Source organism: Lutjanus erythropterus, chromosome 7 (genome assembly GCF_056507025.1).
Source record: "Lutjanus erythropterus isolate fLutEry1 chromosome 7, fLutEry1.hap2, whole genome shotgun sequence".
In the NCBI taxonomy this organism is placed as follows: Eukaryota; Metazoa; Chordata; class Actinopteri; order Lutjaniformes; family Lutjanidae; genus Lutjanus; species Lutjanus erythropterus.
In genome coordinates, this window is record NC_139323.1 from 27,095,855 (window position 1) to 27,111,918 (window position 16,064).

At 41.5% G+C, this 16,064-nt stretch overlaps 1 protein-coding gene across 1 annotated transcript in view; it reads left to right on the forward strand.

Annotated features, from left to right (window-relative positions):
- Positions 1-16,064, forward strand: part of p3h2 (prolyl 3-hydroxylase 2) — a 76,727-nt gene that overhangs the window by 34,752 nt on the left and 25,911 nt on the right. The gene's annotated exons all lie outside the window — the stretch shown is intronic.

Consider the following 16,064-nt stretch of genomic DNA (forward strand, 5'->3'; position numbering starts at 1 on the left):
CAAAATAAAATATCACGATACTCAAATGTCTTTCTTCTTACATTCCTGTTTAACTCGGACTCATAGATGTCAAACTAATGGTGGCCCAGAGCAAAGGGGACCACCACAGTGAGTTGGTGGTAAATAATTCATCCTCTGAACATCATGTATGTCTACACAAACTTTCATGCTAATCCATCCTGTAATTTTTGAGATATCAGTCTGGACATGGAAGTGATGTACTAAGCAAGACCGCTAAAACTTTTCATATTAAAAAATGTCACGCTGATTGGAGCGATGACGATCACTGAACTGACACATCTGAAGTTGTCTTCATCTGATGGTGGACAGCAGTCGCCTCCAGCACTGCGTGTCTTGTCTGAACACCACGGCTCCTCCATCACCACTTGAGAATGTGCGGCATGCTGGTTCCTGGGAAGTCTCACCGCTAAGTCATCGGCCTGGCACCCACACGACCCCTGACCTCAGCCCTGTCCGGCCGCTTACAGCCAGTCACATCAAAGGAGAAGGCAGAGGAGGGAGACCCTGCCTCAGCAGAGACAGGAAGAGGTGGGCAGGCGCAGACTTGCTTGTTTAAACACTTTTTACACAACACTTGTTTATCCCAGAGTCTGTAAAACCGAGAGCAAATAACATTTTTGCCGAAAGCACAAACTGATCATTTGAATTTTACTGTGGTGGAGAACATCTGCTCTTACAGGTATGACAAAGAGACGGAAATACGCACATCAGACACATGTTTGAATTCCCAAATCTTCAGATCTTATTGGATCTTAAAATAATGCCTGATAATAATATCATGTGATCGTGTGTGTGTGTGTGTGTGTGTGTGTGTGTGTGTGTGAGTGTGTGTGTGAGTGAGAGAGCGAGGTAGAGGAAGAGAGTTTATTTGGAATGAATTCCAGTCAGCATGCTGTGTGTCAAGAATGCTAGATTTGTGTAATGTGACAGCAGCAACAGGAACATGTCGTGTTTATGAACGGAGCACAAATCACTTTTAGAGCCCCATGAAGAGATTTACCTCCGTCACCCCGTGGGTGGTTCGTAATTACATCCACCAATTAAGTTGAAAAGAAGGTCACGTTATTTGGAAGTCAGATCCCTCAAAAAGTAGTAAACCACCAGAGTTTCCCTAAAATCACGAAGTCTCCTCCCCCCAGTGAATTATTTTGAAATAAAAACCAACCCTTCTTTTGAAAAAAAAACAAAAAAAAACGCAAACATAAACACAACATTTTCTGAAGGTTTTGTTTACTCCCCCCATCAATCCTACTCAGTGGTATGAACCACATACGTGCATCACATTTGTTTGGTGAAAACAAGCACTGTAATGTTGGGCCAGTCAATACATGTAGTGTACATGTGTGCTAACACAAACATCACAGGTTCATTAATGTCGTGACTGATGTAACAACAACGACGTGTGCCGAATGTGCCTGTAGATGGAAGTAAATCAGAAAAGAGTCTCTGTGACGGTGAAATTAAAGTTTTTACTGTGAAAAATGTAGCCCGATCATAAAACACTAGATTTTAGAAAGGAGTTTGGTTGTCTGCCCACTTGAAAGACTGCCAGGAGCAGGAGGTATTTCACTGTCAGCAACTAACATCAAATTGAGCTGATTTATCTTCTGATAATGAACCTTCTAAGACTGACCTGTTTTGTTCTTCTCTTGGCTCGTATTGAAAGTTCATATAATAAGCAGAACTCTGGGGTTTTGTGAAAATGTAACTATTGTGCAGTAAGTTACTGATTTGACTTCATGCATTTTAATAATTTTCTTTAAGTCACATTTCACCCTTTTACTCTACCAGGGAAGATTGTCATTAATTGGCCTCTCTGCAGTAAATAACTCACCTCGTGTCCGTGTGTGTGCACACGCTCGTGTAGAAGAGTTATAGCCACTCGCTCACACACCAGCTGACAGACACGGCTTCTCACACATGCAAACAAATTCACAACTTTGGGGTTTTCTCACACGTGTCCACACACCCTGACTTGCAGCGAGTGTGTGTGAAATCCAGATGTAATGCAGTGTTGCGTTGACCCCGTGACATGGCGGCGTGGCCGGTTTTTGAAACAGCACCCCTGAGGGAAGTGGTGAGGGACTGCGAAAATGTCTGAAATGAGGTCTTGTCGGCTTTTTCTCCCAACACATCCACTGAAGATTTATTTACGTTCTGTTTCTTCTCATTATGTGCAGAGTGTGTTTTGACTGTTAAAATGCTCTTACAATAAATTTGACTTATCGTTGTTGTCACATGCACAGAGTCTGTGCCAAGATCTCCCAACGGGTAAATGTAAAAGTGTGTGTGTGTGTGTGTGTGTGTGTGTGTGTGTGTGTTTGTGCAAGTCCCTTTACAGTTGCAGCTTAAATCATTTCTCAGTTGTTAGTTGGGTTTTAAACTATGTCAAGAATTTGTTCTATTCACAATAAGATTCCAGCCTGTCAGTGCAATTTACATCCAACACCTTGTTCTTGTTGTATATCAAAGTCTTCATTCTTACATTCCTAAACAGCCTCACTGACTTTACTGCAGTGATTTATTTACCATCATAATAGAGACTATATTTCTCCATTAGCTTGAAACAGGTCTTTTTGGGGGTTTGTTTTGCTGTTTTGTTTTCTTTATTGGACAGCATAACAAAGACACATTCCCACTATTGTTTCAGATTTATGAGAAGCCAGAGGAGGTCAGTCTTGAATAAGATGTCAGAGATGCTCTGTAATAAAAAACAAACTAAGTAATCTCAGCTGGTGATGCCTCTCTCCTCGACAGAGAAAATAATGCCAGTGACTTGCAGAAGTCTGAGTGGTGCCTGGGTCCTCATTACAGAAAAAAAATCTAAATGCTGTCTTAAATATGTAAGACCATAGTGTTCAGAAATGTCTACTGCATGTCTGTCCCTGTTTCTTAAAGCCAAAGCCCAAGATGATGTTTTTAAACGTCTTGTTTTGTTAGTCTAAAATGCAAAGATACATGTGTCATATAAAAATGAACAAAGAAAAGCAGGAAGTCTCTGTATTTGAGAGAAACAGCATTTTCTACCATTTTGCATGAAAATTTATTTAACAATCAATTTTCGAAATAGTATTTCTTTTTTACCATTTGTCTGACTGGGACAGTTACCACATTTACTTGGCATTTAACTTGCAAGCGGGCAATCCTTACTGTTGCTCCCTGTATCCTTGACAACAACTGTCTCATTTCATTTGACCACAGGCAGAGCCCCGTTCCTACTCGCAAGCCTGTCCTCTACAGAGCCAGATGTAGCACGCCAATCAAGTCAAAATCAATCGTCAATGTCGTAATATTTTGGTGCTCATGTTCCCCATCTTCACTGTCATTGCCACACAGACTTAACAACAGTGGTGCTGCCATTTCGGTAGTTGTTTTGAAGACTGTTACAGGATAAATGTAGTTAGGAAACATGTTTCTGTAATCCTGAAAGTCCTAAAAGTCATCCTAAACTCAGAAGTTTCTGAATAATGAGGCCTCTTCATAAAGAATGGATGATTGGAGAAAAATACAGAAAAGTGAGCAAGAGGTGTCATCTGTTTTTCTGTAGGAAGCAAAAGGAACTGTAAGACACAACAAATCAAATTAAACAAATTATCAAGTTTATCTCCCACCAGTACAGCCAAAAGTCACACTGCTTATATTTTCTGAGCTGGAATCTGCCTTTTGCCTCCTGCAGAGTGTTTATATGACCGACCTCTGTCTGCATTTCATGCCTCCCTTCTGCAGCTGAGCACTAAGCTCCTCTCCCCTTCTCCTCCCCTGAATGCCTGACCGTTCGGCCCCTCGGGGGAGCATACCCTGGATCCGGTTGCATCCTCTGTAGCGGTGGTCTCTGCAGGAGGAGTTAAACTATGTAACACCCGGGGAGGAAAGAAGACACACTTACTGTAAACTCTACACCAACTTATCTGTTCAGTGCATGGGAAGATGAGGTTTATTTTATGGGCGAGGGACCGATTTTATCATTAAAAAAAACTTGAGCTGGCTCGACATGATGCTGGAAGGCTGAGACAGGCTTCATATTAAGGACTACTGGTCTCTCTGGTCTGCTTTGGATCTGGGTAGCTTAGTCTCAGCTCGCATACCACCAGCAGCTTTAGAAAGAGACTAAAGGGGGTGCATTCTTCTCTCCTTTAGGTAATCCTTAAATCACTCAGGCTCGAATGTTTTTTTGCTTACTTTCTTGGCCATTTCTTGACCTTCTCCATACAATTGTCTGAGGTATGCCTGGGGAGGATTTCTTTTCCAGGGCTCAGGGGATGGCAGATTGTTTGATGGCATGATTTTTTGATGACACTGTTGGACAAGAGTGCTCTGTCATTGTTTGATTTAGCCTTCAGAAAAAGGTGCATCCATTACCTCATCAGAGAGAGAGGCTTTGAAGTTTGACGCAGGAAATACTCCTTCAGGGCACTTCAACCTTTCATACACTAATCTGCAGAAAAAAATCTTGTGACACACAGTGGTTAAACAGTCTTTCAGATGGTGTTGCTGTCAGGGCAGCTGGCTCACTCATTGTCAGATATGCTCATTAACATTTTTTAGTGGCATGGGAAATTGCTCTTAAGTGGACAGTTCCATGAAAAAACAATTTATGTAGATTTATGTCAACTTAAAAGCTATGACTCTCTCTCCCCTTAAAACAATAACAAAAAAAATCTATCTGACATGACTCAGAGCAGAAATCGTGTTCATGAATGAGGCAATATCAAAGTTTAAGCCACATTATATATAGTTTTTATATATTAGTCATATTCTCTGACTTCTTCCTCACTCTGATATATCCAACGTATCTTGGGTTTTCCTGAGAGTTATAGCAGCTCACAGCTTGTTGGAAACACACTGTTACCCTAACCCTATAGATTTCTCTGTGTTTTAACATTGATTGAAAGTTTTTGGGATAATTTGAGTACACAACTCAACAAAACCAAATCACAAAATGACATAATGCTACCTGTCATTCTGAGCAGACAGCTCACCATTAGCAATAAATTACCATCGGAATGACAAACTGCCTTTGCCACCTTTGTCAGCATCTTTGATGAACCACTTCTGCCCAACAAAAACTTCTCACCACCAGTCAGCTGCTAGTTTTGGGTAAACTCAAGTGGTCATTTCCTTAAGTCTGTGACCCAAGATGTAAATTAGGTCTCAAAACTGAATGTTAGTGAAAGCTTAAAACATGCATTTTAGGTATACACTTAAACATTATAAAAATAAAACATTAAACATGTTGCTGCCATTAAATTTTATGTACACAGGGGCTTTCTGCCCAGATGTTATTGTAAACAAACATTCTGATTTGTTCCATATAATATAGGTCTTGAATTTTTTTATAATAGTTCTGAGGGGACATGTGTTTGATGGCTTCCTAGCTTCCCTAAAGTTTTACATATTAGTGATCTTTGTGTCCATCACTGGCTGTCAGTAAAGCTTCCTCAGCTGAAGTTGACAGTTGTAGGTGTTGTGTAATGCCCTTTGTCTTTTAAAAGCTGCTCATTACAACACCAGACTGATTTCAACATGAATAAATATATTTTGTATTTCTCTGGGGTATGTGGGGGCCGGACAGGGTGAGAACTGAGTAGCTGGATGAATGCTGGCATTGTCTGCAGGGACACACATGCTGGCTGCCTCACACACACACACACACACACCTACTCACAGTTCCCCATAACGTCCTCCTTTGTGCTTCCTTGAAGACCTTGTTGTGTGTGAACTAAACATTTGTCTGCTCTGGGTTTAACACTTAAACACCACATCATGCTCACCTTTTCTTATTTTCCAGCCCGTCTTTACAGGCACAGTGGAAAAGCTGAACGCACCCACGCGCTTGTGAGAGGGTGACCTTTGACCCCTGTCCCTGAACGGCGAGCCCGTAAATGTTTCCTTCAAATGTGCTGTGCCTCGTAACGTTTCTCTCAGACGGGAAATCCCCTCATCTCTGGAGCTTTATGGGGAAACAAAGTGAGAGGTCTACAAAGTTTCTGAAGTGATTTGGTCTCATGTTATCTCCTCTGAGATGGAGTGACTGCTGAGGTTACACGTTGAAGGAATGGTTTATCATTCTGGAAAATACACATATTCGCTTTTTCACCACAAGTTAAGCTGGAATTATGCTTCTCTGGGCTGCCCATAAGCAAACATACCAGCATCATTCAGGCAAAACCACAAAATCTTGTTAAACAAACATGAAAAAAAAAACATATTTGGCAACTGTATTCAATGCAATATAAAGGAATTTAGTTTCCTATGTTCTACTGATTGATTGTAAATAAAAATGGACACTGTGTCTCCACTTCCTCCCACTGTACAAGAATGAAGCCAACTGACATCTTGTGTTGGTGACATCATTTGGAGCCAGAGTCTGTGCAGTGGTTGGAGCCGTGGTATTGTGTTCCCGCCCACACAGCTGGCCGACTCAATTGTGAGCAGGGCTCAGCTGTTAAAATTGTCTATTGCTTCAGAGAAGTAATTATCTGAAAAAAAATTAATCTGAAAAATGGACACTTGAACCTACATCATTGTGATAAAAACTCCATCTTTGGGATGGCACTATGCTACTGCAAGGAGTATGCATCCTGCAGGTCTGCAGAGGTTCACATAGACTCTGCAGAATAATCCCATCCTGAGATGAGACGGTTTGAGATCACTTTCTGTTCATACAAAGCTACAGCCAGCAGATGGTTGGCTTAGTTTAGCTTAAAGACTGTGAAGTGCGGGGAAACAGCGAGTCTGACTCTGTCTGCCCTCCAGCATCTCTCAAGTCCATCACATAACCCCGTAAAACCACAACTTCTAGTATTTATATGTCAGTTTACATGCAGATTAAACACATGAGATGTGTTATTTAGAAAGCTTTAGATGTGATGGTAGATATTGGACAGAGCTAACTAGCCTGTTTCTGGTGTTTGTGCTGAAATAAGCTGACCGGCTGCTGGCTCCAGCTACATATTTACCATCTAGCAACACCTGCAATTTGGCAGCACTCAGGGCCCAAAACATCTCTGTAGTTACTTGTGTAAAACAGAAGAAAATAGACTTGAAGTGTACAAGCACAATTAATTATTAATCTCAAGTAAAATGCAAGCCAGCTTGATTAAAATAGAAGCAAATCTGTTCATTCAGATGCACGTGATACAACAAAAAAAAAGTCTAAAAGTTTGTAATATATTTCCCAAAGTTATCAACTATTCCTTTAATCTATTGCAACACAGTAGAGGTTGCAGAGGAGAGGCCTGACTGCTAGTATCTGCGGTGTCCCATGTGTGGGCTCCAGTTCCAGTCTGTATACACCTTTGATACACACACCACATCATCAACCAAAGGCAAAGAGACAAAACACAACTGTTAGCCACATTTCAGTGACCAGAGACTGGTCATAGAGTGTTTTTTTCCAGTCTTGAAAGAGGCACCTTTATGAGACTGGAAACTGGCGGCGTTTAAAATCAGAGGATTGTAGCGCAAAAATAAGACGTCGGCTAACCAGGGCTGTTTTTAGAAGTTCCTGAGAGAAATGTGTGTGTGTATGTGTGTGTGTGTGTTACTATATTTTAGGCTAGAGGGAACGTGAGAGACATGTTGGGAGGAGGGCATGAGGGCGGCAGCGGAGGAGGAAGACATTATAGGTGATTTTCCACCCTGTCTGCACTACTTAAAACATACACACCTTGTGTTTTTGAGGTTTCCACACAAAGCTGGCCTTGTGTGTCCTGAAACTGCCCAGGAAGCGAGATCAGACATGGGAAAGAGTGTGACGGTTGACTAAGGATACAGTAGCTGATGTGGTGTCAGGTGGCCTCTAGATAGCTTAGAGAAAGGGGTTGTGTAGTCTCTCAGTGTTAGCTCCCACAAAGCTTAACTGGGCTGTCACTGGAGATGGAGAGGATAATGGGAGCAGTCATTTCCCTCTGCAGCCAAATGATGTCAGCCACAGGGCAGACGGAGCTACAGATGTACAACAACCACCTCCGTTCAAGTTTCCTGATCCAGATTAGCTCATAATGGACATGAATGGTGTTTTTATAACTAATAGATTCTGGATCATGAGCGTCTGTTCCACTTTCTAGGTTATTTATGAGTTCAGGCCACTGTGGTCAAGTATGGTCACTCATTTTTCCCCTTAATCAAAACCAGCAGCTTCACACAGCACTCAGCTCGGGCACGCAACACCAAGCTAAAGTTAAAGGGCTAATACGGACTATCTGAAGTTGGGTTGTATGATGTTAATTATTAGTTGTATTCGACTATTCATATTTTCCCTGAGAAAACATATGGCACTGCACCCCAGCTGCACACGCGACACAGAGGCTGGTTGCCTCTGTGTCGCGTGTGCAGCTGGGGTTTTGTCGGCCTGCGTCCAGCTCGTGCCGAAGTTGCTGCTGGGCAGGTCTCCATGCTGTGTGCCAGTCTGCTTCTCTCTCTCTCTCTCTCTATCGCTGACAGATGGAGGACACAGCAGATGCTCAGACTTGTTTCTCCCCTGCTGCCTCTGTTGTCATCTCTTGGACCACTGTCTCTCAGCAGCTTCCACACAAGCAGACAAAACACTGGCAGCACGAGCAACACCGATGCTGGGATGCACAACTCAGCTGTAGCCAGCATGTGAGAGAGAGAGACAGAGAGACAGGAAGAAAAGGTGGATTATTGCATGCAGTGTTTCTGTTAGTTATTAGTAACTCACCAGGCCAAACCTCTTTCCTGTGATAAAGGCATGACAAAGACTTTTTAACTGCCCCGTTAAGATGTCGAAATATTTGGGCATCTAACGTCCCTCTTACTCAAAGCAGCAAATGAATGAACTTCACCCTTCAGTTCAGACTTTAGCTCAAATGTGTGGCTGAGTTCGAGTCATGTCCAGCACCGCACACACCCCCACCCTCCTTTGCTTTGACTATTTGTTGTTTATTCCTACCAAAGCTTTGAAGCCCAAACTACAACATTTGGGACAGCCCTAACACTGACATAGATTTCAAGTAATCTGAACTCTCCCTTAAAGGTTTTTCTTAGGTTATTATTATTCTACCACTGTTTTCTTTTGGATGTACAGCCTCTGCTCTCTGCCTCCCAGGGATATCTAAGTAAGATGATGGATGGAGGCTGGCAAAGGTAGTAGCGGCTCTTCCCGACTCATCATGTCTCTTGTGTTCTCACGGGGTAATGAAAGAGGCTTTTTAGCAGCGACAGTGGTGAGGCTTTTTCAGGCATTCCTTTGACATGACCTTATAGGAGGAACACGGTCCGACCCAGGGTGGAGCGAGGACGGGCAGAAAGAGGCCACTGTGTGGAGCTGTCAGCAGGACGGACAGATGAAGAGAAAGAGAGGTGGTGTGATGGAGAGAGCGAGGAAGAGAGGGAGGGAGGACATGAAGGTGGACAAGTTTTACCCATGACATCACTGAGAGGAAAAGCTCCCCTCACGCACAGACCTTTTTTTTTTTTTTTTCCACAGCATGTTGCATGTAATGTACACCTTGACCGGCTGGCTGGTTTCCTGACTCGCACGGCAAAAACACAACACAGTTACAGTCCAGATCTTGTGTCAAAGTGTTGTTTGATTTAGAAGCAGAGTAAAAACAAACCCTTGTCTGGTTCATTTAGCTGAGATTATCAGGCTACTACTTCACACCTTCAGTGTACAGTGCAGACATTATGTGGCAGGTGTGTACAGTAAGCATGAAGCAGTTTTTTGTCCATAAAAGGTGCCGAGTTAATGAAACGAAAGACTTCAGGGTGCATGATGGAGAGGTTAATTTGTAGAGGCTGTAATGTTTTCCTGTCCAATTAATGTCACACATACATCTGTGCCTCTGTGTATCAGGGCTGCACTAATAAAGTTTAATTTAATCTAAGATTAGTTCTAATTAGACTTTAGAAAAACTAGAACGAACAAATCCAGGTTTAAAATAAGCAGAGCTCTGTTTCACAATTAAGAATTAATCTCAGTTTAGTGATTTAAATCAAATTAAACAGAATTTAATCAACATGGAGATGTTTGGTTACCCAAATTAAAATAAATAAATAAATAATTGAAAAATAATTAGTATTATTAATACTGTTGTGATCTAGGAAGAATTTTACATTGTTTTGCTAGCTAGGTAAAAAGCAAAAAAAAAAACTGAATTAGATATTGTCATGATGGCTCAGCTGTGAAGCTCTAATTTCTCACTTTAGAGAAAATGTTGGCTGAATTATCAACTTGAGAGAAACTTCCCTTAACTTCCTTTGAGGAATTGATTATTTAATATCAATCTAAAAAAAAGGCAGCCATTTTAAAAGTTAAACCTCATCAAGTATAAATTTAAAGTTAGTTTAAAGTGCTGCTGCACATTTTAAATTGGAGTTTAAAGTGCAACAGACTTTGAGTTTAAATCTTAAACTAGTTTAACAGTTTGGTGCAACATAATTTAATGTTAAATCACAATTTAATCAGGTTTAAAAATGAATCCTTGTTGGTGCAACCAAGCCTGTGTCCAAACACACATTCGAACCCCCAGTGTTCTGGTGTGTGTGGACACATGTACAAGTCTGTATCCAATAAAATGTTTCATCCTCATCTTGTCAAATCCTACCTAAGTCTGGCTGGACTGGGGGTCTACATATTGTCTTACAGTAGTGGCTATTCCAGTGTAAACACTCAAAAACAGACGTAAGCCATTTTCCAGACTTCCAAGAATTTCCGAGGTTCCTTGAATCGTCAGTCAAAGTCCTCGCAGTGTGCTTTTGAAACGATCCAGAGTGGAAGGAAGTGGGGCGCTCGCCTCATGGAGAGGCAATCAGCCATTTAGACAACTTTCCTAGTGCGAGGTCCTCGTGCCAGGCCTTGGTGCCAATACCTTCCCTCAGACAACAGCTAAATGGCAATAAAAAGTTCTATTTGTGGGCGTATGCAGCTTTCCTTGCCAGACAAATGTGATCCCAATCCTACTCCCATTTGTTAATGATTTGCAAGTATTGTGAAATAGTCTCAATCTTCTCTCCAGCTAGATGCTCATATCCAGCTGCCAGCTTCTAGTTTGAAGTGCCATATGTTTTCTCAGGCTTGAAACTTAAATGGACCACAATGCTGGAAACTATAAAGACCCCATTGTTAATGTAATGGATATAAAGACTACTGTGTGCATTCCATGTCAGTATTCAATAAGCTGTTCAGATAGATGTACTTATATTTAAGCAGACTGGATATTCACATTTGAAATCAGTTCTGACTTTGAAACTAATGACTGATTTTCATTATAATTTTTTCTCATAATGACAAAGTTTCAATCACACTTCATTAGGCTAGTGTTCAGAAATCTGACCTAACAAAGATCCAAGGGAGATCGAATCAATGTCATTATTAAATCTTTGTGGCATGGACTTCAGGCATCACCTTTTTTCTTTGATGCTCTTTCTGTTTCCATGATGTGCGAATAATTACCTTCGTTCTAATTATCACTTGTTCTGCCAATTATGCAATTACTGTTTGGTCTGTAAAACAAATGAAGAGTGAAATGCAATCGCAATATCCTAGAGCAACAGTTATGTTTTAATCCCCAGCCCTTCTAATGAACTTGCAGCCAACCAAGAAGCAACAAACCCCCTACTCAAAGTATTTACTGCCACAATCCAGTTGATAAACTCAAACTCAAACTTATTTCCTGTTGTACTACTGAAATGTTTGGTTCTGTAATGTCTTCCTTAAAGACACCCGCTCTCATAAATTTGCTGCCCCAACCAAAGGCAGATTGTTATTCACTTTCTTGTTTGGATTGTAAATACCAAGTGACGAAAATTCCTCAAACCCTCCACCTCATGACACAAATATTGGTTTAGTGACAGTAAACTTGCTCTTGGTCCGGTCAGAAAAATGACTACTGTGTTTACAGAGGAGTAAATATTATTCCCATTAAAACATTCCCTGGATAGGTACAAACAAACTCAGACAGATGGCTGGAATATTTAAGGCCCTGCTGTGCAGCAAAGATGACTTTCCTTTTGTTTATAAGTCCATAGTTTCAGAAGTAGATTGATAAAAGCTCTTGGCAGTTCAACATTGTCTTTCTACTTTTCCATACAGATTAGAGCTCCACGCCAATGTGATTTAAGGACAAGTTTTATTTTCTTTCCATCCCTGTCCTTCAGGAGTTTTTGCAAGCCCAGGTTTAGCTGAAAACATTTTACATTTGCGTTATAACAGACATGGCCAAAGAGACGAGATCTTTTGCCCATAAATCATCTTGCTGTTTATGTCTGATGACATGGAAACACACCTCCTCATCATCTCCTGCAGTAATGGATAGGTTTGCACTGGATATTGTTTGTGACAGTTCCTCTGCAGTGCATTCCTAAATGGCTATATCATAACCCTCTCCTTCACTTCGAACCATTATTGGCTGTGTGAGGACAGTCTTATCACGCTCACAGATGTTTCAGTTGGAATGCGTTGAATGGAAAGTGGTATGAGGCCATACTGTACAGGAGGTAACCACTAATGATTTAGTGCACCTTTCCAGGAAGGGTCAGTCCAGGTCTAGCAGGCCAAATGGTTATTTGACTGCAGCTGGAAGGCGTTTTTGGACCAATTAGCACGTAACTGGAGTTCAGACTTTAAATGGCTGGAATCGTGTGGGTGTATTGTTCCTTGTACCAGTGAGACAATAAAAAGCAGTAGAAAGTCTAGTTCGAGTAATGCATCAACAGTGTCGGGCAAGTCCCTTTCCAAATGGAATGTGTTACGTATTACTAGTTACTGTTATTTGAAAGTAAGTTACTTTCCAAAATAACTGCAGAAGTATGACTAGACATTGTAAAATGGAAGAGGGTGATATTTCATAGCGGTATCGCCACAGATGCCCCTATGTTGCAACACTGAAAAAATATGTGTCAATCATTTCTCCACGTTTGCACCTCCATGCAGTCTAGCATCTCAGCTGTGTCCTGCTGTGTTTCAGCGGAAGCTTTATTTACATTCTTTTAGTATCATCTTTGCAGTTTTGTTGCGTGTGACATGATAAGATCATTTTGATTGTTTGCACTTTTGAACTGTAATAACGCTTTCTTGTTCATTGCCACGGCTGTTAATGGTAGCATTGCTAATTTGTTATTCTGAGCACTGCTTTCTGACCCTTCACTCATTCATGCAGGTCATTTGTACCACATAGTGACCACAGATTCATGCATTTTGCATGATCAGTGCTGTCTAATCATGGGTGGGTCTTTTTTAGATCCACTCAGGCATTACACATAAACAGACCCAGAATCCATGGTAATAGAAAAGTACCCAACCCGGGTCCTCTGATTTGGGTGAAGACCTCTTATTTAGAGTTTTGCACTCATGTGTGAGCACAAAAAGTGACAAAAGTAGTTATATAACAAATTAGAAAAGTGAACTGCAAACGCTGGGTATTTTCTCCTTTCTGCCCAGATGGCCAGTCACACCATGAAGTAGATATGAATGTTGGATTGTTTGTCTCGGGAAGTTATAAAAATTATTGAACACAGCTCCCTCAAATCCGACATCAGAACATTTGGGTGGAAGGGAGTTTCAGACACTGTTCAGCGATACAACCAGCACGTCAACTGTAGAACTGCACCAGGAGGTCTGTAGGACACTCTTTAACCCTGAAATCCTCCCTGCATGTGGACTTCCTCTGATCTACTGCAGCTGTTCTTGTGTCCAGTGTTAACCTGAACACTAACCTCTGTCTTCGCTACAGTTTCCTGTCCTCCTGGGAGCCGTATAACAGCTTGTCTCTCAAGTATTCAGACTGTGGTTGCCAGTTCTGACCGCTCGTTCATCACTTGTTGCCAGCTCCTCTCTCATGTTTTGGGTGGTAGTTCTGCCTCTGACAAGCCATCTGTGTAACTGTCTCCAGGCTTGTTTGTTGCACTGGGATACGTGCTTTTTGTCACAACACCACCTCTGCATATGTGGCGCCAGCCCAATGCTATTTACATACCTGTGAATCCAGCAGGAGGCCCAGAGGAGAAAGGCATGCACATGTAGGTTTGCCTTGGCACAACTCGGTGCCCACATCAAGAGCACTTCTCTCAGAGTGGCAGGGCGGTCCAGCAGCTCGAACACAGGTTGCTCTTTAGTGAGGAGGGCAAACTGAGGGCTTACACTGAGTGGTAGTTATTCACCTCTACAGGTGCTCCTTTGAAATTCATGTGAGAGGAAAAATGCACTCATGCTGTACAAGATGTACGCTTCTGAGTGTGTTCAAAGATTTGCTTTTAATGACAGAGCTTTAGCATTGCTGTGATCTTAATTCTTGTACAGTTTAATGGAATTAAATTAAAGCAGCTACAAGGAACTTTCTTATTGTGTTGATTCTGGAGGCCATGCAGACAAAAGCAGTAGTTTTTCCACTGCCATCACCACATCACCACAACTTTTAAGTTAAAGGCAATTGAGCATGTTTGAAACAGCAGTGTTACTTTAAAGCTGGTGCAGGCAATTTATTTTTGCCATCATTGGGCAAAAGTTTGGTGGCACGGTGGTGCAGTGGTTAGCACTGTTGTCTCGCAACAAGACAGTTCTGAGTTTAGGGTGTGCAGGGTGTACCTGATGTGTGACGGATGGATGGACAGGCAGAACTTCCATGATAGGCTTTAAGCATAATGTAATGTTATCAAGTAATGGACCTCTGCTCCTCCTCTTGGTTTTACAACCTGGATATGACATTCAACAATCAACTATCTTTGTCAAGAACTACCGACCTCAGCTTTAACACTGGTTAATTCTAAGTAAGGACTATGCAATTCTGCAGCCAGGTACACACACTCTCCCAGGCAAAACACCAGCAAAACACCTGCTACTGAAAGGCTGAGATAGGGCTGTAGTACATATAATACATTTTGTCAGTCAAGACATTTCTATACCATTAATTCTAACGCAGTTATCCTTGTAAAGGAATAATTAAACATTTTAGGAAACACGATCACTGGGTTTCCTGTTTTTGCTGCACTGTATACAGCAGCCAGTTAGCCTGCCCATTAATTCCTTCAAAGATCCAGTGAATAAGATTTATTGGCAGAATATGTTGGAAATGGAGTATAATATTCAGAAGTATATTTTCATTAGTGGATAATCACCTGAAAATAACAATTTGTATTTTTGTTTCCTTGGAATGTGCCATTTATATCCAACAGACATCCCTGACATCTTGTTTTAACAGTGAACAGTTTCTCAACTCATTTTCCAGATAATCTGCTATATGATGAAATATATTGACTTCATTCATTCCGCCCACTCTTAGGGAGTGAAGAAGCCCGTTTACTGACAATAACTAATGTTTTCAAAGAAAATGACTTACTTTCTCAGTATCCATCTTCTCCTCTGTGGCAGACACAGGAGAGACAAGTCATTTTGATTTACCCATGCGTGGCTGTTTCCAGGCTGTATTGTTTTCCATTACACTATTCGGTATAATGGCAATTTCACTTTAAATCTCATGATTGATTACTGCTCTGTCATCCTGAGGGGGTGTTTTATTCTTTCAGTCCGCTCAGTTTGATTTATGAGCATGTGTTTTCAGTTCAGAATCTCACCGCTCGGACCCTTTTGGGTTGGTTTTTGACAGTTTGATACAGCACTCAGACTCCCAAAAATCCTCCATCCTGAATTATCTGTCTCCATAAAGTAGCAGTAACCATTGTGTATGTGTGTGCAGAGGTGCTGTTAGATAGGACTGTAAATCCATTATCACCCGAGTGTGAGTCATACATGGAAACACTCAGAAGATCTGGTCTTTTTTCTGACCTAACTGTCCAGATAACTCCGACAGAGGGTTAGGTGGAAATTTATGATTTTTTTTTCTTTTGAAAAGTGATGGTTCTTCCTAAAGAACCATTTAAACGTCAGAATTTTACCATATTGCTATAACGCTGAGAGATGTTAGCATTGAGAGTGAAATCCCATGATGTTAGAAATACAGTGAGTCTCCCATGTTCAAGGCAGGTTTTGGGATGTCTAGTCTCTGGACAGTAGATCAGATCTGGCAGTGGCTGACCACAGCTGTGTTTGTGCTGGGATGGTGTGCTGGAGTAAATCCACTCAT